The sequence below is a fragment of the Gorilla gorilla genome, chromosome 17 (assembly GCF_029281585.2).
Source record: "Gorilla gorilla gorilla isolate KB3781 chromosome 17, NHGRI_mGorGor1-v2.1_pri, whole genome shotgun sequence".
Classification (NCBI taxonomy): Eukaryota; Metazoa; Chordata; class Mammalia; order Primates; family Hominidae; genus Gorilla; species Gorilla gorilla.
In genome coordinates, this window is record NC_073241.2 from 77,186,867 (window position 1) to 77,210,224 (window position 23,358).

The following is a 23,358-nucleotide window of genomic DNA, read 5'->3' on the forward strand; positions in this document are numbered from 1 at the left end:
GTTTCGCTCCAGAAGCTCTTAATATCTTAGCTCTTACGCTTTTCTTTCCTTTGCCTTCAATTTTAGTGAGATATAAGAAAAAGGAAAATGAATGTGTTCAATTTGCCATATTTAATAAAGTTCCCAAAAGGCATCCTTTTTAGAAAGTAAAGAGGTCTGTAGTCTTTACATCACACACCCCAAATACTGAAATTGTAGTTTTCAAAGTGTATCTTTAAGAAGACAATGATGCTTACATTTTCATTAGTTCATTCCTTAATAATCATAATGATCAGACAATAGTTTTTAAACGTAGAGGAGGAAGTACAAATTAAAATAATAATAAGGCATCATTTCATGCCCAATCTAGCTGGCAAAAATTGAATTAATTAAAATACCTACTGCTGGAGAAGATGTGAAGAAATTGTTATCATTCCACATTGCTGGTGAAAAGGTCAAATGTGACAGCTTTATTCTAAGTAATCTGGCAATGTGCCACGTTGTTACAACTAGTAACTGGATTATACGTGTATAAACAAAAATCCAGGATATTAATATGGGTTGCAAATACACCAATATGCAGAAAAGGGGGTGAAAAGATGAAAAAGGCTGAATGATATGGCCATTGTGTATGTTTTTGTGTATGTGTGTAAAAAAAACTGGATAAAACATTTTTAAAGGAAAAAAACAGTTTTTAAGCACACTTTGCACATATTTTTAACGTTAAAGAAGATCCTAACACAAGATGCAAATTTATTTCCCATCAAAGAACATGGCTAATTTTCATAGATTATATGCTAAGATTCATTTGCAATGTACACAAACTGCATTCCTGCTCTAACCTCTCCATAATTCCATTATTTTGGTTTGCACCACATGGAAGAATAATTTTTTTTTTTTAAATATTTCCTCTTCTCAGGATGGTCAATGACTAGCGAAGAAGACTGCCATGATTAAAATACACATGACAATTAAGAGAAATTGCAAGGGGGATTACAGGTACACAAAGAAACACCACCTGATTTTGCCTTAGGTGTCAGGAAAGATTTTCCTGAGGAAATATTTGCACTTCCTTGGCAGCTTGCCATTTATTTATTCCTTTTTGCATTCAACAATTTTTTTTTTTTTTTTTGCCCATCTATTGTGCCTGTATTTACCTGTTTATTCTCAAATCCAGTCTGTGTTATTCATCTGCAAACTACACTGTTGAGCTGGGACGGGTAGGACAAAAGAAATCCTTTGTAGCAAGGTATTGGCAGTGGGGAATGGAGAAGGGGTAAATTTCTAAGGGCAGAGAGATCAACCAGCAGAGAATTGCAATACACAAAAGGAAAGAATAGATATTAAGGAGATAGAAGGAACAGAGTCGATTAAGAAAAAGTTACAAATTACAGGTTCTTGCTTGAAAAACCAGTTGAATGAAAATACAATTCGCCAAAATACGAAGTATTTGGGGAACATAAGTGTTGTGTTAGTCAAACTAAATTTGCTGTGACTATGAAATTCCAGAAGGAGGTGCCCGATAAGCAGCTAGAAACAAAGGTTTGGAGCTTAGCAGAGAGATCAAACTGTCACGTGGTAATGGAACGCAGCGCTGGTATATGGTAGAACTCAGAAAGCGCCAAGTTCAGTGAAAAAAAAAATTCTAAGAAATACATATAAAGGAGTTATCAAATGTGGAAAAAAAGTGGATGATTAGGGAGAAAGGTGTCATGAATACAAAGGACAATTTATAGCAACACAACATGGTAACACAACTTTTAAGTGCCAACACTAGGATTTATATCAAGCAGCATGATGCCAGAGAACAAGTACTTAATTGTGTCAACGTATTGTGTTGCACATAACAATCTGAAGCTAATCTGGAGACCTAAAAAGAGCCATTAAAGGCTGAGCTCTTTATACAATCAACAGAGCTATCTGTGCCTGACAAATTAGTCCATTAGATAGGATTAGAATGACACATTTAGCTCCAACTCCTTTCTCAATCTACAAATCATTTAACTAGTCCTTCAGTCACCACCTTCTACCTTCTTTGATGCAAACAGCTTTCTAAAATGCATACTGCATGTCACCCTACTACTAAAAATCCTTCAATATTTGCAAAAAGTAACAGTAAAATGACTTAATATCCTTTAAGAACCCATAAACGTGTAATGCTTCAGAGAACAGATTCTGAAGCCAATTGGCCAGGTTCAAATCCCAAGGATGCCACTTACTAGCTGCATGGCAACCTCTATACACCCCAGTTTTCTCAGCTATAAAATAAGGATAACAGTACCTATCTTAAAGCCAATATAACAACCTCTATAAAAATGTAATATGAGCTACATATGTACTTTAAGTTCTCTAATGACATTTTAAAAAGGGAAAGAAAATAGGCAACATTTTAATGATGTATTTAACCCAATATATCCAAAATGCCATCATTTCAACCTGCAATCAATATAAAAAAAATTTTCATACTAAGTCTACAAAATCTGTTGAGTACTTTACACTTACAGGACAACTCAACTAGGACTAGCCACATTTCAAGTGCTCAATAGCTACACAAAGGTACTGCCTACCCATATTGAATGGTCCAGCCCTAACTACTCAAAATTTCTGCCTACTCTCCCTATCCCATATTCTCCATAAACTGTTCATAAATGCCTCTATTTAACGGCTGTAGGATCCGTAGTGATGTGACATTTTTCAATTCCTATTATTTAAATTTATGTTCTCTCTCCCCCTCCCCATCCTCCTTTTATCAGTTTTGCTAAGTGGTCAATTACATTAATCTTTTCAAAGAACCAACTTTTTCTTAGCTTTGTCAATTTTCTCTATGTAAGATTACTTTCTATTCACTAATTTCTGCCCTTGTCTTCATTATTTCTTTACTTCTACTGTCTTTAGGTTTGATTTCCTATTCCTTTTCTACCTCCTTAAAAAAGCTTTATTTTCCAATGCATAGACTTAAGGCTATAAATTTCATCTTAGCATTTCAGCAGCAGCATTCTAGATCATTGTAGCTCACCTTCATTTTCAATCAGTTTAAAGTATTTTCTAATAGCCATCATAAACTCTTCTTTTAAGTCATATGTTATTCAAAAGCATAGTGTTTTATTTCTAGGCAGCTAGGAATTTTCTAGTTATTTTTATTTACTATAATACAAACAACATATTCAATTATTAAAATCAATGATATTTGCTGAGGCTTTGTTCATGGCCCTAGCTTATGGTCAATTCTAGTACAATTTCCATGTGCAAGGGAAAAGATGGTTAATACCACCATTAATAGTTTCAATGTTCTACGTATGACAATTAGATCAAGCCTGCTAATTGTGATGTATGTATGTCCTATATATGTGCATCCATTGTGATGGCATATTTGTCTGTTTCTTTTAGTCCAAAATAAAATTTTTAGTTTATAGATGTTTGGGCTATTTTACTGGGTACACATAAAGGATTGTGATAACTCTGGTGGATCAATCCCCTTACACTATAAAATGTAGTTCTCTTTTTCTACTACTGTTTATTGTATTAAAGTCTCCTTTGCCTGATTGGTATAGCCACACTTATTTCCTTCAGTTAGCATTTGGATGGTATATCTTTTGCATCATTTTCTCTCAATCTTTCTAGGTACTTATATTTAGGTAATTATTATTTGTCCAGTCTGATGATTTTTGCCATTTACTTGAAATATTTAGCCATTTCCATGTAACATAATTACTAATTTAGTTGTCTGCTTGTTTTATATTTTCTTTCTTGTCTTCTTCTGAATTTATCACATATTCTATATCCAATTTTTTTCTGTATTCATTTGTTACACATTCTTTTAGTGGTTACCCTAGATATTTTCTTATTCATCCTTCACTTAACACAATTTTCATACATATACTTTTACTACTTCCTCTATAATGCCAGAATCATAGAACACTGCTGAGTAGCAGTTTTGCTATGAAGGAGACTACCTCTGGTTTGTCCCTGTTCCTAGGATGAGACTCTGCAGAGCCTTCATTTCAAAAGCTAGCAGATCGTTATCTTCTAGGTACCTAGAAACTATAAGAATTGCTTTGTTTTTAAGAGACTTCTGGTTTAGCTCTCTAGCCTAAGCAGCTTCAGAATTTGGCAAATGTCTACGGGGGAAGAAACTGGGTGTGTTGGAAATCATCAGTGTGTATTCACCACTTCCTCAAACGCTTTCAACTCTCACCTATTGTTCTCAAGTCGCTTCCCCTAGAGAATCTTTATCTCAACACCATAGGACTAGAAAATATCCCAATCTCCTTTTCTGAGATTTTGGTTTATCTCTTCTGCCCAGTTGAACTACAGAATTTAGGAATATACTGAGGGGGTTCTCTGTGTTTAAAGGCCCCTCATATTTCCAATCTGCCACTCAGGCTGCAGCCCAAAGGCCTCCTCTACTCTGTACCCAGGAAAAACAATGATCAGCTGCAGACCTCTCAGCTCACTTGTGAAAGGTATTCCCCCAGGGTGCAAAATTTTGCTTTCTTTAATCATTTTTACACCCATTGTTCTCTATCGCTAAATATATAAATTTTGTAAATTACCTGGCTTTTCTAGTTGTTTTATTAAGAGTCTTGGACTACCAAGAACTACTGCATCCTATCCCCCAAAGCGTTCTAATTCCATTTGAGTAGTAAGTCTTCCACAACTATAAATCTATGAGTTGAAATAATTTGTTGATGACTTTAATTTCAAAATAAGACACACGATCACTTACCACTTGAGGACAGAGATGGAGAGTTAAGATTTGAGAGCAGGAAAAAATAGAGAAACCTAGCCCTGAGAAAATCAACCATTATGAAACAACAGAAAACGTGTCAGTTATATATTATCAGACTATATATTTAAAAAGTATTCCATAGAAGGAATTCCACTTCTGATTAGGACGTAGAAAGTTACAACAGAGCATCACTTTCATTCTAATAATCAAAACTAGCCAGATAAGCTACAAAATCATGGTCTCTCTGAAACAGAGTTGAGAATACAAAGCAGCCTAAGAAGAACTAAATTCCAAGTGTTGAGCCTTGAGAGAAGAGAGGCTGCATGGATGGTCTCTTTCCTGGTGGAGTGGCTAGTGAGGAATAATCCTGCCATAAATGAAAGTAAGAAGAAACCAGCCTACATGCACACTGACATGACATATTAAATTGCAAGGATCCCACAGAGCAAGTGTGCATCCATCCCAACCACTCATCCCCATAGGTTTCCACTAAGTACTTGCAAAAAGTATGTCAAAGCTTGGGGAACAGGACTGGAAAGCTGAGAGAGATCCCCTAAGGAACTTAAGATCTCCCATAAATGCAAAAAATCTACCCTCATCAATGGGGGATGGGGGGAGGGACAGGCAAGAAAGCTGAGAAAAAGATGATCCCAAGAGACTCTAGACATTGAGCTGCCAAGGGCTGCGGTAGGACAGGAAAGATGAGAAAACTTTCACCCAGATACTCAGGACATTGACCTACCGAGGCTGAAATGAGTAGCAAACTTGAAGACAGGGTAGGATTGCTAAAAGAAACCTCTGGAAGGTATTAATAGCAGAAAGATCTCTCACTGGGCACAAAAGCTTGGAGGCAGGACTAGAGAAAGAGGGGGTTGGGGGAAAGAAAGTAAGAATGACCAAGGAATTGACAGCTGAGCTATAGAGAAATTTCTCATGGTTCAGAAAGCTGATGGCTCAGCTATAAACCAAAAAGAGATCCAAAATCACACTTGGACAAAACAAGAAATGATGGACCATTTTCTAAAAGTAAATATTATTTACTTCAATCTCCATTGTTTTTATACAAATGTTCAGAATTCAATCAAAAATTACAAGATACAGGGAGTAGCAAACAGTCAAAACATGAATAAAATCAGATAACTATAAGAAAAATGCTAAAGAAACTGATGGAAGAGATAGCAACATGAATAATGAAAAAATTTCATCACAGATATCAAAGTTACAAAAGAGGATCACAGGAAAACGTTAGAAATGAAAAATATAGTATTAGAAATTAAGGATATCATTAGATGGGCTTAACAGAAATGAGCAGTGAACTTGAAGACAGGCCAAATTAAAGTATGCAAATTGAAACACAAAGAGGGAAAAAACAGTGTGGGGGGAAAAACTCAGAATATCCAAAACCAAATGTCAGTTGGGTTTAATTGGGGTGCCAGAGAAAGATGAAAGACACTGGGGGAACAAAAAAATGTATGAAGAGATAATGGCCACAAACTTTTCAAGAGAATGACAGATACTAATCCACATACGGAAAGAAAACACATTCATGGTCAACCTGCTGAATATTAAAGATAAAAGTAAGGATGAAAGGCCGAGCTAGGGTAACAGTTAAAATCCCTGGGAGTCCTTGATAGAAAGAGAATCTGCACTCATTCACAAGCTCTTTTCCAAGGGCCTCAACCGAGTGCTCTTGAAAAAAGGCAGAAAACGGAAGAGAGCTCCTTCCTCCCATTTGGTGGCATCTCGTATGAAGCAAATGCCTTCAACTATGACGGGAGATGCAGGAAAGTCTACCAAACCCAAGGGCAAGCAAAGATACCCTGCCTCAAAGGGAAGGGTAGAGCAAAAGACATGTGCTCTTGAGTTGGGGGATTTGTGGAGCACAACTTACTTGCCCATCTCCCACACACAAACATGCCTTTCACTCTGTAACAATAACCACCATATTCTACTGCCATGGGAAGGGAGGAAACATTGCTACCACCAGTCCCAGACAAAGGCACACAGATGCTGAGGAATGAGAAGCAACAGCTGTCTGATATTGAAAAAGGGACAACAAGCCGGCTTGGGCCCAAGATCCCGTACTAATACACAGCAAAGGTCTGTTACTACTAGATGCGAAAATCCTTAACAAAATATTAGCAAATCACATCCAGCAACATAATAGAAAAGGTCATCATCACTAAGTAGGATTTATCCCAAGGAGCAAAATTGGTTTAACATTCAAAAATCAAGCACCTCATTTATAGTATAAAGGAGAAAACGCACCTATGATTCTCTCAAATGAGCAAGAAAAAAGGTATCTGAAAATGTTAATTCAACACTCATCTATAATTTAAAACTCCCAGCAACACTAGAAAAGAATGTTCTTCAATCTGAAAAGGACATCTATGAAAAACCTAGAGCTAGCATATGTCATAAAGAAACATTAAATATCTCCCTTACAACTGGGAATAAGACAAAGACATCCACGGTTACCCTTTCTATTCAGTAATGCATTGGATATTCTAGACAGGACAACTATGCAACAAAGAAAAGATAGACTGGAAAGAAATAAATAAAACTGACTTTATATTCTACAGTGATATGACTGTCTCCATGGAGAAGTGCATGGAATCTACAAGTAATCTACTTACTGGAACTAGTAAGTAAATTTAGCAAGGTTTCAAGATAAAGGGTCAAGATTTGGAAAATGAAATTTCAAGAAATACGCTTGAAACAACAGATATTTTCTACATATCTAAAAAAGATACTCAAGATCTCAACACTAAGAATTACAAAATATTGCTAAGAAAAATGAAAAACACTGAACAAAGAGAGATCATGTTCATAGACTGGAAGACTCATATTGCTTAAATGTCCATTCTTTCCAATTTGATATATGGATTCAATGTAATCCCTACCAAAATTCCAGCAGAGTTAAGCAATTCATATGATATAAAATTCATATGGAAACAAAAAAAAAACTAGAATAACCAAACCATTCTTGAAAAAGAAAATTGGAGGCCTTACACCACCTTATTTCAAGGCTTACTAAAAAGACTTAGTAATCAAGAGTATAGAGTAGGCATAAGAAAAAAAGATCAGTGGAACAGAACAAGTCTAGAAATAGACCCACACATATACAGTCAATTCATTTTCCAGTAAGGCCCAAGGTCAATCTAGTTTTCAACAACTTTTCAACAACATGGAAAATAACAAGCCTCAACCACAAGTGCATACCATCTTCAATGGGAAAGCAGAATCTTAAGCTCTTAGAGGAAAACACAGAATACATTCATGACCTTAAAACATAAAAAGCATTAACCACAAGAGAAATACAGTTGAGCCACGCATGGTGGCTCACACCTGTAATCCCAGCACTTTGGGAGGCCAAAATAGGAGGACTGCTTGAGCTCAAGAGTTCAAGACCAGCCTGGACAGCATGGCGAGATCCCATCTCTACTAAAAAACAAAAAATACAAAAAAAAAAATAGCTGGGTGTGGTGCCTCCTGTGCTCCCAGTTACTCAGGAGGCTGAGGTGGGAGGATCATTTGAGCACAGGGGTGCGGAGGCTGCAGTGAGCCAAGATCACTCCATTGCACTCCAGGCTGAGTGGCAGAACAAGACCCTGTCTCAAAAAGAAAAAAAAAGAAATAGAAAAAGAAAAAAAAAATACAGGCTGAGCATCACAAATCCGAAAACTGAAATCTAAAATGCTCCAAAATCTGAAACTTCTTGAGTACCAACATGACACCCACAAAAAAACGGTCATTGTACTATACAGCTATAATGCAAATATTCTAAAAATTGGAAAAAATCTGAACCACTTCGGGTCCCAAGCATTTTGGATAAGGGATACTCAAATCTGTGTATGTAACATAAACCATCAAAATTTAAAAATCACAGAAAAAGGTAAGCTCAGCTTTTTTGTTAAACAGGAAAAGAATAACAGACATGTCATAAAAGACACAGGAGTACATTAAGAGGTATTTAGTATCACCAATCATCAGGAAAACGCAAACTAAAACCATAATGCAATACCATTTCACACCATCTAGAATGGTTTAAAATTTTTCTGACACTACTAAATGTTGATGAAGATGTGGAGTGTATTAGTATACTACTGCTGCTGTAACAAATAATCACAATCACAGCACAAATTTAGCAAAATCAGTTTCAAAGAACTACAGTCACAGTGTTGGCAGGACTGATTCCTCCTGGAGTGTCTGAGGGGAAGTTCGTCCTTGCCTTTTTCAGCTTCTACTGGTTACCTGTAGTCCTTAGCTTGTGCTCCCTTCCCTTAGCTTGTGCTCCCTCCCCCACCTTCAGAGCACATCATTCCAATCTCTGCTTCCATCGTCACACTGCCTTCTCTTCTGTATTCAAATCTCCCTCTACGGCCTTCTAGTAAGAGCTCTTGGCATTACATTTAAAGCCCACCCAGATAATCCAGGATAATCTCTCCATCTCAAGATCCTTAATTTAATCACATCTGTAACGTCTCTCTTGCCATATAAAACAACACTGACAGGTTCTTGGGGTTAGAACCTGAATATCTTTGGAGACCATGATTCAGTCTACCACATCAAGCAACTAGAACATTCATAAACTGCTGAAATGAAAGTATAAAATGGTATATAGCACAATTGGAAAACCGGCAAGTTCCAAAAAGTTAAACATAGATCTACCCTGTATCACACATTCAGGAAAAATAAATACATATGTCCACAAAAAGAAACCTGTATAAGAATGTTCACAGTAGCCATGTCAATAATCGCCAAAAACTAAAAACAGCCAAAATATCAAAAGAAAACAAAAAATTATAGTGTGCTCATAAAAAGGAATACTGCTCAGGAACAAATATGAATGAGCTTATACACTCCACAACACAGATCAGTCTCAAAAACATGCTGGGCAAAAGACAAAGAAATATAGACTGATTTCATTCATGGCTTCCCACAACAGGCAAAACTAATCTAATGACAAGTCAAGATGACCATCTTAGAGGCACTGAGGAAGAGAAGTGGAAATGTTTGGACAGAAGCACAAAGTACCTTTCTAGGGTGACAAAAGTGTTCTCTATCTTTGTTTTATTCCCTCGCTCCTGTAAATCCACTGTTGAATTCCTGAATGTTTTCTATCTTGAGAGGTAATCACACATGAGTACAAATTACCAAAACTCACAGAACTGGCCGAGCCCAGTGGCTCACACCTATAATCCCAGCACTTTGGGAGGCTGAGGCGGACAGATTGCTTGATTTCTGGAGTTCAAGACCAGTCTGGGCAACATGGCGAAACCCTGTCTCTACAAAAAATACAGAAAATAGTTAGCCATGTGCATGTCTATACTCCTAGCTATTTGAAAGGATCACTAGAGCCCAGGAGGCAGAGGCTGCAGTGAGCCCAGATCGTGCCACTGCACTCCAGCACCCTGGGCGACGGAGTGAGACTCTATCTCAAAAACACTCACAGAACTGAACATTTAAAGTCTGTGCATTTTAGCAATGTAAATTACAATTCAAAAAAATTAAAAAGGTGCCTGGACAAACACATTAAGAAGTTCCTAAATTAAGTTAAATAGACTTCTTTACTGAAGAACTTCTCAAAAGCTTCAACATGCCAATGCACATTACAAATTTCAGAAGGGAGGAGGTTGCAAGTGACCAAAGATGTAAGCTTAGAAGTTTCCGTCCACAACATGCAGATAGCCTCTGCAAGTACATGTAGGCAAATGTTCGTGGATGGAGGGTGGAAGGGGTATTGTTTTGAGGACAAAAATTGAGAGCCCAAATGACAGCCATCACAAACTTTCATGAGGCACTGACAAAATGGTTGTTGTAACAGAGCTATACAATTGACCCTTGGACAACATGGGTTTAAACTGTATAGGTCCATTTATGCACAGATTTTATTCAAGAAACACTGCAAAATGTCTTGGAGATTTGAGACAATCTGAAAAAAACTCATAAACCAGGTAGCCTAGAAACACTGAAAAAAACTAAGAAAAAGGTATGTTATAAAGCATAAAAGATATGTAGATATTACTCTATCATTTACCATCATGAAATACAAAAATCTACTATAAAAAGTTAAAATTTATCAAAACTTACACAAACACAGACCATACATGGAGCCATTTACAGTTGAGAAATGAAAACATTCAGATGAAGTATTAAATCATTAACTACATAAAATTAACGGTAGTACATACTGTACTACTGTAATAATTTCATCGCCACCTCCTGTTGCTATCATGGTGAGCGGAAGTGTTGCGAGTATCCACTGTGTGAGGCTAATCATCTCTGCATGAGCAGTTCTTCTCTCCAGCAAATTATCAGAGTAAAAAGTGATCTCTCACATTTCTCATGTAATTTTAACCATGTGTAGTGCAATACCATAAGCCTTGACTAATACCATGAGATCCATATGATATGCCACTAGTGATGCTGACAGTGCTCCCAAGAAGCAGAGAAAAATCATGACATTACAAGAAAAACTCCAATTGCTTGGTGTGTACCGCAGACTGAGGTCTACAGCTGCAGTCGCCCGCCATTTCAAGATAAATGAATCCAGTGTAAGAACTACTGTTAAAAAAAAAAAAAAAAAAGAAAATTCGTGAAGCTGCCACTGCAGCTAGGCCAAACAGGTGTGAAGATCTTGCACCTTTTGTGAAACAACTTTTGATCTCATATTGAAAATGCAGGTTTTATGTAGGTACAGGATTGCTATAAAGAAAGGCGTACCTATAGACTATTACATGGTTTGAGAAAAAGTGGAGTCATTATATGACAACTTAAAGCAAAATTAAGGTGAAGGATCTAAAGCTGGAAAATTTAATGAAAGCAAAAGATGGTTGAGAATTTAGAAACAGGCTGGCTTAAAAAATGTCAAGATAACAGGAAAGGAGCTTCTGTCAACCAAAGTAGATGAGTTAGTTCCTAGGCACCATTAAGAAAATCATTGAGAAGAAAGGGTATCTGCCTGAACAGGTTTTTAATGCAGACGCAAGTGCTGTATTCTAGGGGGAAAAACTGCCACAAAGGACATTTATTAGCAAAAAGAGAAACAAGCACCAGATCTGAGGTAGGAAAGGACAGGCTAACTCTACTGTTTTGTGCAAATATAGCCAGGTTTATGATCAGGACTGCCCTTCTCTATAAAGCTGCTGACCTCCAATCCTTGAAGGGAAAAGATAAACACCGGCTGCCACAACAAAAAGGCCAGGGCAACCAGAACCCTTTTCTCTGGATTCGTTCCATCAATGCTTTGTCCCTGAAGTCAAGTACCCTGCCAGTAAAAGACTGCCTTTTAAAGTTCTTTTGACATTGGACAATGTCGCTGGTAGCCCACAATCCCATGATTCCAACACCAAATATGTCAAAGTGATCTACTTGTCCCTGAACACATTAATAACATCTCTAAATCAGGGAGTCATAAGGACCTTTAAGGCTCATTACACACAGTACTCCATGGAAAAGATTGTCAATGTTACAAAAAAGAACTCTGATAGAGTGTCATCAAAGTATGGAAGGACTACGCCATGGAAGATGCCATTGCTGTTATAGAAAAAACCATGAAAGCCATCAAGTCCAAAATGATACATTCCTACTAGAGAAAACAGTATCCAGATGTGCCCGACTTCACAGGATTTACACCAGAGCCTATCGAGGAAATCATAAGAGATTGTGGATATGGGAAAAAAAAAAAAAAAAGTGGGGAGTGAAGGGCTTCAAGAGATGGATCTTTTTAGAGAAATTCAAGGGCTAACAGACTCCACACATCAGAGGAATTAACAGAAGACGACGTAACAGAGATCAGTGCTTCTAAACTAGCTCCAGATGATGAAGAAGAAGATGCAGAAGAAGCAGTGCCAGAAAACAAATTGACATAGGACAATCTAGCTATATATATATAGGGTTCTAGTTATTGAAGGCTGCTTTTGACTTCTTTTATAACACAGATCCTTCTATTACATGGGCACTGAAACTAAAGCAAAAGGTGTAAGGAGGACTGGTACCACACAGAAACATTTTCGGAGAAATGAAAATGCAAAAAGTCAGGCAAAAATTGCTTATTTTCATAAAGTTACACTGAATGTGCCTGACTCCCAGTCTGCCTCTTCTACCTGTGAGACAGCATGACCAACCACTCCTCAGCCTACTCAGAGTGAAGACAATGAGGATGAAGACCTTCATGATGATCCACTTCCACTTAGTGAATAGTATATGTATTTTCTCTTCCTTATGATTTTCTTAGTAGGTTTCTTTTCTCTAGCTTAAAGAATACAGTTTATCATGCATGTGACATGCAAAATATGGGTTAATCAACTGTTTATGTATTGGTAAGGCTTCCAGTCAACAGTAGGTCGTAAGTTTTAGGAGAGTCAAAAGTTATACACAGATTCTTCACTGTGCAGGACAGCACCCCAACCACCCTACTGTTCAAGGGTCAACTGTATATTTACTAAAAAAGAAACATTAAGTAAAAGCTCAAAAAAGAACTTTATCAAAAGAATGTTCTCAAAAAAGGTCCTCAAACTGAAGATATTCAGCCCTTGGTATAATTTGCTAGAAAATAATGGCCATAACTGCCAGGCATGGTGGCTCATGCCTGTAATCCCAGCACTTTGAGAGGCAGAGGCGGTTGGATCACGAGGTCAGGCATTCGAGAACTAGCCTGACCAACATGGTGAAACCCCATCTCTACTAAAAATACAAAAATTAGCTGGGCGTGGTGGCGAGTGCCTGTAGTCCCAACTACTCATGAGGCTGAGGCAGGAGAATTGCTTGAACCTGGGAGGCAGAGGTTGCAGTGAGCCAAAACCACGCCACTGCACTCTAGCCTGGGCAACAGAGCGACACTCCATCTGGGAAAAAAAAAAAAAAAGAAAAGAAAAGAAAAGAAAATAATGGCCATAACCTAATATAATCATACGCCCCTCGAAACAGAAAAAAAATCAATGCGTCCTCAAGCTCAATTCAGGAGACTGGCCCCAAGGCCTCCCTCCAGGAAGAGGCAACACAGCATGCCAAATTTCATAAATTTCATAAATTTGGCCATGTCAACCCTTTTTAGGGATGTATGGAATGCCACATAACAATACTGCATTGGCAACCTTGGAAGTCCAACTAGCGTTCAAACACTAAAAATTTGAAAGGAGTCAATAATAGGATTATGCAACTTTCTTTAGCAATATAGTAGAAATGGTGGGAAAGTGAGGTTTGTGTAGAATTAGGGAACTGTAATGCAAATAAAAGAGCAACAGTGAACTTAACAGCCCGGTTAAACTGTCTATAGTGGTAGACCTATAATACGACACATAAATAAGCACTGTAGTATGTAACTTGATAAAATAAAGCAAATACACAAAACTCCATCAAACGCATGTAATCATCTACCAACTAATAACCTGGGACTATCAGGCAGCAAAAAGTGTACTTGGCTACCTTTGGCCCCTGTTGGATTCCTACTCTGTGCCACAAAGTATGCTCTAGAGGAGCCAACTACAGACACCGTAGTATCATGTGACACAGTCTTATCCTAGCACAGAGAACAGGATTCAACCTTTGGAAGGGAAAGGTGTCACTAAAGTTGACACCAGAGCACAAGTATTGAGAGAGATAGTACAGCAGGCAGAAAGTTCAGCATGTTTTCTAAAGACAGGAAACGTTTTAAGAGAGACGAAAAATTTAGGTTATCACTAAAATATGGTGCACAGGAAGCACTGTGGCAGAAGATGACGGGAAAATAAGGCCAGTGCAGATTAAAGAGCTGAAGACAGAAATTACTGCTAATGACAGGAGTATTACTTCATTTATTTCAGTGACAATTCGCATTTTGAATGACCTACCGGACGTGCAGTTTAGGGAAAAGGATTGAAACACAACTAATGTGACCGACTACCTAATGTAACTGAGTGGCATGTAATGGTACATTCATCACTATTTGGAATGAGGAAAGAGAAGCAACCCTGAAGGCTAAAGGGTCAGTTTTATACATGCCTTTATGTAAGTAACTATGTTCATCACATGGCCAGGAGGCAGCATAAAATATAGCAGACTCAGGGGAGCTAGCAATCAGTGTACAAGTAAGAGTGTGTGCCCGAGCTAGGCAGAGACAACTGGTGTCTTGAAGAAAAGCAGAGCAGCCAGTCTCTAGGCTTGGTTTCTGAGGACTGTCCAGGCCTGTTCCAGCTCCACAATTATATCCTCAGAACAAAACCTCTTTTTAAGTTAGCATGAGTAATCTCTCTGTTCCTTGTGAAAAACTGATAGAAAAAGCAAAATAAAAGAAGAATCTCCCTACAAGTGTCTATATCTTTGGTTCAATTATTCCATTCATAAGAATTTAGCCTAAAAAAAAGAATAAAAAATGAAACTTCTGTATAAACAGCAAAAAAAAAAAAAAAAAAGGGATTTCCAGCATTAGGAGGAATGAGAGTCAACAGTTTCTGTAACACTTTTTTTTTTTTTGAGAAGGAGTTTCACTCTTGTTGCCCATGTTGGAATGCAATGGCGTGACCTCAGCTCACTGCAACCTCCACCTCCCAGGTTCAAGCAGTTCTCCTGCCTCAGCCTCCGGAGTAGCTGGGATTACAGGCACGCGTCAACACACTCGGCTAATTTTTTGTGTTTTTAGTAGAGATGGGGTTTCACCATATTGGCCAGGCTGGTCTCAAACTCCCGACCTCAGATGATCCATCTGCCTCGGCCTCCCAAAGCACAGGGATTACAGGCATGAGCCACAGCGCCCAGCCTGTTACACTTTCGTTAGGAGAAATGTTTCTTATGACTTAAGCTGTATTCCTGGGGATCTAAAAGTTTTCTATAAAACCTTTACAATATTTTTTCTTCACTGAAATGAAACTAACTTAAGTTTAGGCCTATTCTGGGTCATCTGAATGGCCACATGACCTGGTATTGCCACATGATTTCAGTGTCCCATGTCTTACAAGAGGAGTTAAAACCATTTTGGAACTAAGTGAACACTTAAAGTTACCAGCCTTACCTTTGCATGTCTCAGTAACCATGGTTGGCTGACATCTGTCTAACATCTCTGGAGAATTTTTAAATTATGTAATAAAATAACATTTGTTGTAAGTAATACTGATAATACATCTCAATTAGTTAAGCTTTTATTTTAAAAACTGAAGCATTTTTAGCCAATATTTTTGAAGTGTAAATAGACTGAATGTAGGCTGACAAGGAACAGATAACAATGTGTTCCAGGTTAAAAACAAATGAAATACAAAAAACAAAACTAGATTTATAATCAAGTTGCTATCAAAACGTGAATGAGTCATTTACAGAATATACAGATTTCCTTCAATGGTGTGGCAGCAAGTTCTCTACTGAAATAAATTTTCAACATCTGCAAGAATTGAAATCTAAGTTCAGACACTATTTCTAATTCCAGCAATAAGTGATACTTACATAATGCAGATTTCAAAAGAACACAAAGACTATCTTTACAGCTGAATAAGTCAGTTTACCAAATGATGCCTTAGTAAAATTAGGATTCTAAGATTACTCACCAGAAAGTTTCAATAAGGTAAGAGGTCTAATTATCCTGAACTTGTAGTAAAGCCTTCAAGTTATTCACTCTATACTGTAGTTTGACAAATAGCATTCTCTGCACATTTAATTAAACAGTGCATACTCTTTCCAGAGTCCTCAACTATGTGGTCCTTTTCTTACTGTTTTTATTCTGACATAAACCCTATCACTGAGTATGTATTACAAAAAAATCTCCAAATCCTTAGAATGACTTTTCATTTTATGTTGTCTTTTGGAACACATAAAGCTATATTTTAATTAAAAATCTTTTATGCCACAACCTTGCTTTTCAAAGAAATCTTGCTGTGCCTCTAAATATAGTAGGAAACATTTATTGAGTGCTTCAGCCTAAGAGTCCAGTAAGCAAGAATTCCGAATCCTAAGAACCAACTGGGGTTAGGTATTATTATTTACAAATGAGGAATGTGAGGCACAAATAAATACCCTGACGTAATACAGAGAATCCCCTCTAGATATTCTTATGGACACTTTAGTTTACTTTTCATATTAAGTTTCTAAAAGAAAGATCAGAAATTTGGTTTTAAGAGGCGAGACAGTGATCTAACCATCTCTCATAAGGACAGCCTGTGTATTAAAGCTTACCTTTTGCTAAGTCATAATGCCACTTCTGTCGCGTAACAAATTCCTACTAAATAAAGGTCTGATCACACGCATTCTGTTATTTGTTCACACTTAACATCAATGTAAGAAAATATTAATTACTACTGCTTTCTAATTAGTCTTGATATTTGCCAGGGTGAGCCCCCTTCCTTATTTTTCAGATGTGTAGTATTGCTGGTTACTCTAAGTTTAGCATGTTCTACAAAAATCCTATAGGATTTTGATTGGAAGTGCAATGAATTTATATTAGTTTATGGAGAATATATTTATGATATCAAGTACTCCGACTATGCAAATGAGTATTTCCATTTATTTATTATCTATTGATAAGTTGCATATTTTCTCCATAAAAAATCTTACATCTTGTCAAATTTACTTATTTCTCCAGGTATCTTGGTTTTTATTATAAATGGGGACTTTAATTATACAAAAATATTACACTCAACACTCATGTACTTTCCATCTAGCTGTCATATCTTAGCATTTTGCAGTACTTGATCAGACATAAGAAATAAGATACGGATACAGCTAAAGCCCCCTATGTATTTCTCTTTGATACCATTTCCCTCCCTCTTGCTTCTCAGAGATTATCATTACCCTGATGTTCCCCCATGGTCATTTAACAGTTTTGCTACATATTGTATCCATACAATACAGTTCTGTACATCTTATAAATTTATATGAAAGTTTGATACTGTTCAGTCCATGCTGATACATACATAATCCTAAATCCTAGTTCATTCATTTTAGCTGTCACGTGGCATTCCATTTTATGACTAGCACAGTTCACTGTCCATTCACTCTGGATGACTAGTTAGGTTTCCAATTTTCCTCTCTCACAACCTGCTATGAATAGGCTGGTATGTATCATTTTATACCATGTAAAAGCTCTTCTAGGGCAGAAAATTTCAAACTTTCAAACTTTTTAACCAAAAAAAGTCCCACAGTGAAAACTACATTTTACATGCAACCTAGTATATACACACACACTTTGCTAAAAGAGACATTTCACCATATGCTGCACTCTACAATTTCTCTAAACTGAGGGTCGCGAACCATGAGTGGGCATGAAATCAATAATTCTAACAAATGTTTACACTAATGTAACCACAATCCCAAAAAAGACAACATTTCCAGCACCTCAGATGTCTCCCTTACGTTCCTTGTCAGTCAATCCGCCTTCCCCCGTCAGGCAACTACTTACTTCTATTACTGAGTATTAATTTTACCTGTTCCAGAAATTCATATAGATGGAATTATACCGTATGTACTCTTCTGTGTTTTTTAACACCCTTTCGAAAGTTCTCTTATATTCGTTTCCTAAGAATTTTTGTCATGAACAAGTACTAAATGTTATCATATGCTTTCCCGTTGTCCATCAAAATTATCATATGGCCTTTCTCCTTTAATGTGTTAACATGATGAATTTCATTTACGAGTTTTCTAATGCTTAATCATCCCTACATTCCTGAGACAAACCCTAATTAGTCACGGTATTTTTGTTTTGAGTAAATACTAACATTTTACAAACTACAATTTTTACTGCCATGTTCTTTGGTGAGAATGCAGCCTATATCCCCTTCTCACACTATCTGGTTGGGGTATCACGATTATAGCAGCCTTGCAAAATAATTTTTCTGTAACATTTTGTATAAGATTAGAGTTAATCCCTCACGTTTGGTTGCACTTGCCCATATGGGGTCTTCATTTGTAGTCTGGTGTTTTGCTTGAGGACTTAAAATTTTACATTGGTACAGGTGTATTTATTTATTTATTTTGTTTTGTTTTGTTTTGAGACAGAGTCTCACTCTGTCACCCAGGCTGGAGTGCAGTGGCACGATCTTGTCTCACTGCAACCTCTGTCTCCTGGGCTCTGCCTCAGCCACCTGATTAGCTGGGATTACAGGCGACTGCAACCATGCTTGGCTAATTTTTGTATTTTTGATAGAGATAGGGTTTCACCATGTTGGCCAGGCTGGTCTCAAACTGCTGACTTCAAGCGATCCGCCCGCCTTGGCCTCCCAAACTGGTAGCCACCATGCCCGGCCTGGTATAGGTATATTTCTAAACATGACTAAGTTTTTAAATCATAATCTAGTGAAGTTTCTAATTCTTATTAAGCCAACTTGGTAATTTATTTTGCTAGAAATTGTCCACTTTACCTGTTTCCAAATTTAAAGAAATAAAACTGTTCACAGTATTCTTGCAGTTTTAAAATCTCAGTTTGTCTGCAGTTATACCATCCCTTCATTTCCAATACATTTGTACATTCTTTTTCTCCTCTATCAATCTTGGCACTCTTTTCAACTTATTTACATGCACTAAATCAAAGACACTATTTTTGTTGTTGTCGTTGTTGAGACGGAGTCTCGCTGACACTATTTTTGTTGTTGTCATTGTTGAGACGGAGTCTCGCTCTGTCGCCCAGCCTGGAGTGCAGTGGTATGATCTCGGCTCACTGCAACCACTGCCTCCTGGGTTCAAGCGATTCTCCTTACAGAATGTATCTTCTGTAATTGTTGGGTGCTTGCTAATTGTACTCTTCCAATCCTTCATAACCTTGTAGTTTTTTAAATCTACCTTTTCATAAATTACTGAGAGGTATATTAAAATTTTCTACTACGATTATAGATTTGATTTATCCCTGTAATTCTTCCAATTTTACCTTATAAATTACACCTAGTATATCTTTTCCATTCCTTTGCTTTTAAACTATGTCATCATACTTTTAGGAGTATCTCCACTTGTAAAATACAGTTGGTTGGATTTTTTAAATTTTTGTTCTCCTTTAGCCAGCAAGTTTAATCTGAGATTACATATTGGGTTTATGGAGATATTTCAGCTTATTTTCTACCATCTTATTTTGTGTTTTCTAATACCTATGCATTTTTCTTTGCTTTTTTTCTTCTTCCCTGCCTTATACTGGAGTGATCAATTTCTCTTTATTTCTACCCCTCATCCCCACTGACTTGGACTTATACGTTATTCTATTTCAATTCTTTTGGAGAGTTATTGGTAAAAAAATTTTTAATGGAAAACTTTAACTCATCATTGCATTGTAGACGAAAACAGCCTATTGAAAACTGTAATAAAGAATTTTTTTTTAAAGATATGGGTTCTCCCTATGTTGTCTAGGCTTGAACTCCTGGACTCAACCAATCCTCCTGCCTCAGCCTCCCAAAGTGCTAGGATTACAGGCACGAGCCACCACGCCTAACCAAGGGAATTTTTAAAAACCAGAAACCTCATGAGGATAGGGAGAAGAGGTAAGGAGAAAACAGAAGCAAAATTTTAATGGCTGGAAAATGGGTGAGCAGTAATTGAACAGATCAGAAACTACTAACTCTAGGCTAGCTGTAGGGAAAGCTGAAAACCACTGATGAACACAGAAACCTCAGAAAGTTAAGGAACCAACAGCAAGTCATGGCAGGAACTGAGGGCCAGGCGGGGGAAGGAATAATAGGTAGCACTTGTTAAGAGCTTTGTAGAAAGGAATTCGGTTCTTAGATTTCCGCCCCTACTGTCTCTGGATAACTAATCCTCTGCCTCAATGTTTACTTTCTGCAAAGGGGAAAACAAAATCCCTGGACTAGGAGATGGCCTGGGTATAAGCAGGAAGAAAAGAGGGTGTGAATGAACATGAGCACGCTATGTTAAATGTCAACTCCCAAACCCCTTCCTCCACTGGGTTCTGGCTCCCAAATACTAGCAGCCAGACCTCCGCCCAGTTATTCAGATCAAAAGACTTCACTAGGGTACCTGACCGACCCAGGAGGAAAGGCATATAGATGCTAATATTGGGAGTTTACCAACAAACAGCCTGCCTGCTCAGATCCCTCTCCAGTGAAACTGAAAGGAGACAAGTTTCACCCACATGTTGAGTTTTTGATCAGCTTTTTAGATCCCCACTTCTTAAGAATTACTTTATCTGAGGAAAAACGTCAAACAAAACCAGAAAAATTCAGCTTCAGGAAAAGACTATACAGAGAAAGAAAACATTTTTAAAACATCAACATGGCCAGAGAAATAAGACTGAGCAACCTGGAAGAAAGAGCAGCATGCTCTCAAAGGCAGCATTCAGAGAACTTAACAGCTCTTGCATAGCTTGACAGCTCATGACAGCAGAAACAGGGGAAAAAAAATCAATAGAAGTGCTAGAAGATAAAGTAGAAGAAATATTCCAGAAAGTAGAAAAGAAAGATGGGAAACAGTAGAGAAAATGAAAAAAATTGGAAGAATGGTTCCAGAGGTCCAATGTCCCAACAACAGTTCCAAACAAAGAGATGCAGAGTAGGGGAGTCAAATAGATAAATTAAGAAAAAGCCCCTGAACTGAAAGATGGGAGTTTCCAGATGGAAAGGGCCCATCAAGACCCCAGTAAAACAGATGAAAACAAACCTACATGAAGGCCCACGGTAGCAAAACCAGAATGCCAAAGACAAAGAAAGGGCCTAAAGTTTCCAAGGAGGAAAAAAAATAGGTTATACAGAAAACAATCAAAATGGCTTTGGTTTTGTCAACAGTATACTGTAAACAAAGTCAAGAGAGCAATGGCTTCGTAATTCTGGGCTTCATAATTTTTCAAAAAAAAATTTCCAACCTAGACTTATGTTACCCAGAACAAAGGCATTTTCAGACATGCAACATCTCCAAGTATTTACCGCCCCACCCCCAACACACTCTCCAGGAAGGTCCTGAAGAATATGTCTCATCAAAAGGAGATACTAGTAAAACAAAAAGGAATACGATCTACACTCGAACCCAGGAGTGCAAGGCTGCAGTGAGCCATGATCACCCTACTACACTCCGACTAGACAACAGAGTATGACCTTGTCTCAAAAAAAAAAAAATAACACACACACACACACACACAAAGAAAGAATAGGAGATCTAACAAAGAAGAAAAAATGAAGGCAATCCCTAATATGCTAGTGAGGGGGAAATCTCAGAATGACTGCTGCGTACTAGGTGTAGAGGCAACCAGTGCAAATCGGAGCAAGCTAAAAAAGACGAAGCCAAAACAACGGCAGCCTTCTCTCCAAAGTGAACACTGTAAAAGTCAATGGAAGCATAACCTTCACTGATTAGAGCCATAATGATAAATGGATGAGGGTGACTAATGGGGCCATAAAGAACAGCTTTGTACCACTCTTTACCAATATCTCAGCAGATTTCTGATTCCAAAGATTACAACGCAAAAGAAAAAAATTTTGCCTAAGTGGAATTCTTATGTTAGTACATGTTTATATATGTATGGATTTCTTTAGACCAGTGCTATCCAACAGAAACAGGATGCAAACCACATATTGTTAAATTTTCTATCAGCCACATTAAAAAAGTAAAAATTGGTGTGCTTTAGTCAGTTCAGGACGGTATAACAAAGTACTACAGACTAGGTGGCTTATAAACAACAGAAATTTATTTCTCACAGTTCCGGAGGCTGCAAGTCCGAGATCAGGGTACCAGCATGGTTAGGTTCCAAGTAAGGCCCTCTTCTGGGTTGCAGACTGCCGCTTTTTTCAGGTATCTACACATGGAGGACAGAATGCTAACAAGGGTCTCTTTTATAAAGGCACTAATCCCATTCATGAGGGCTCTACCCTCCTGACCTCAATATCTCCCAAAGATCCCATTTCCTGATGCCATCACAGCGGGAATTACAAGATGAAATCATAATTTAATAATTTTATTAATCTAACCCAATATATCCAAAATACTATTTCAATTCGCAATCCGTATTAAAAACCATTGAAATATTTAACATTCTGTTTTTGTACTGTTAGAAAATTGGTGTGTATTTTATGCTTGTGGTCCATCTCAATTTCAAGAGCTCAATAGCCACGTGGTGGCTAGTGGCTATCATACTGGACAGAGCAACTCTATAAGGATAAACGAAAAGCTAGTAACAGTGATTACATTTCTGGAAAGCACAACTGGGCAGCAGGAGGTAGGAGATGTAAAGGAGGCTTACTTTTTTCAGTATTTACTATTTTGTTCTCCTTGACTTTTATACCATGTGCATGTGTTATTCGAAAAAACGAATAAAGTACATTCTCTAAAATAAATTACAAATGTAGATACTCTTTGAACTACTCCTCCTAGAAATCTATCTTACAGACATACCTGCAAAGGAGCAAAATGCTATATAAACGAAGTTATTTGTTGTAGCATTGTTTTTAATACCACAAGACTGGAAACATTCAACAGAGGACTGATGATATATTCAGACACCCGGCCAGGCACAGTGGCTTACACCTGTAATCCCAAAACTTTGAGGGGCCGTGGCAGGCAAATCGCTTGAGCCCAGGAGTTCAAGACAAATCTAGGCAACATGGCGAAACCCCACCTCTACAAAAAATTTTAAAAATTAGCTGGATATGGTAGGCATGCGCCTGCAGTCCCAACTACTCAGGTAGCTGAGGTGGGAGATTAACTTGACCCCCTGGCAGTCAAGGTTGCAGTGAGCTGTGGTCACACCACTGCACTCCAGC

General features: G+C 37.6%; 1 protein-coding gene across 7 annotated transcripts in view; it reads right to left on the minus strand.

The window, feature by feature from the left end:
• The window catches only part of SMAD2 (SMAD family member 2), an 86,592-nt gene that overhangs the window by 53,267 nt on the left and 9,967 nt on the right, over nucleotides 1-23,358 (minus strand). For 2 of the 7 annotated variants that reach the window (XM_055368815.2, XM_063699207.1), the window contains one exon: nucleotides 22,297-22,394. The exons of the other annotated variants lie outside the window; for them this stretch is intronic. The gene's annotated coding sequence lies outside the window, so the exon portion shown is untranslated. The remainder of the gene's footprint in view (nucleotides 1-22,296; nucleotides 22,395-23,358) is intronic. 7 annotated transcript variants of the gene reach the window in all.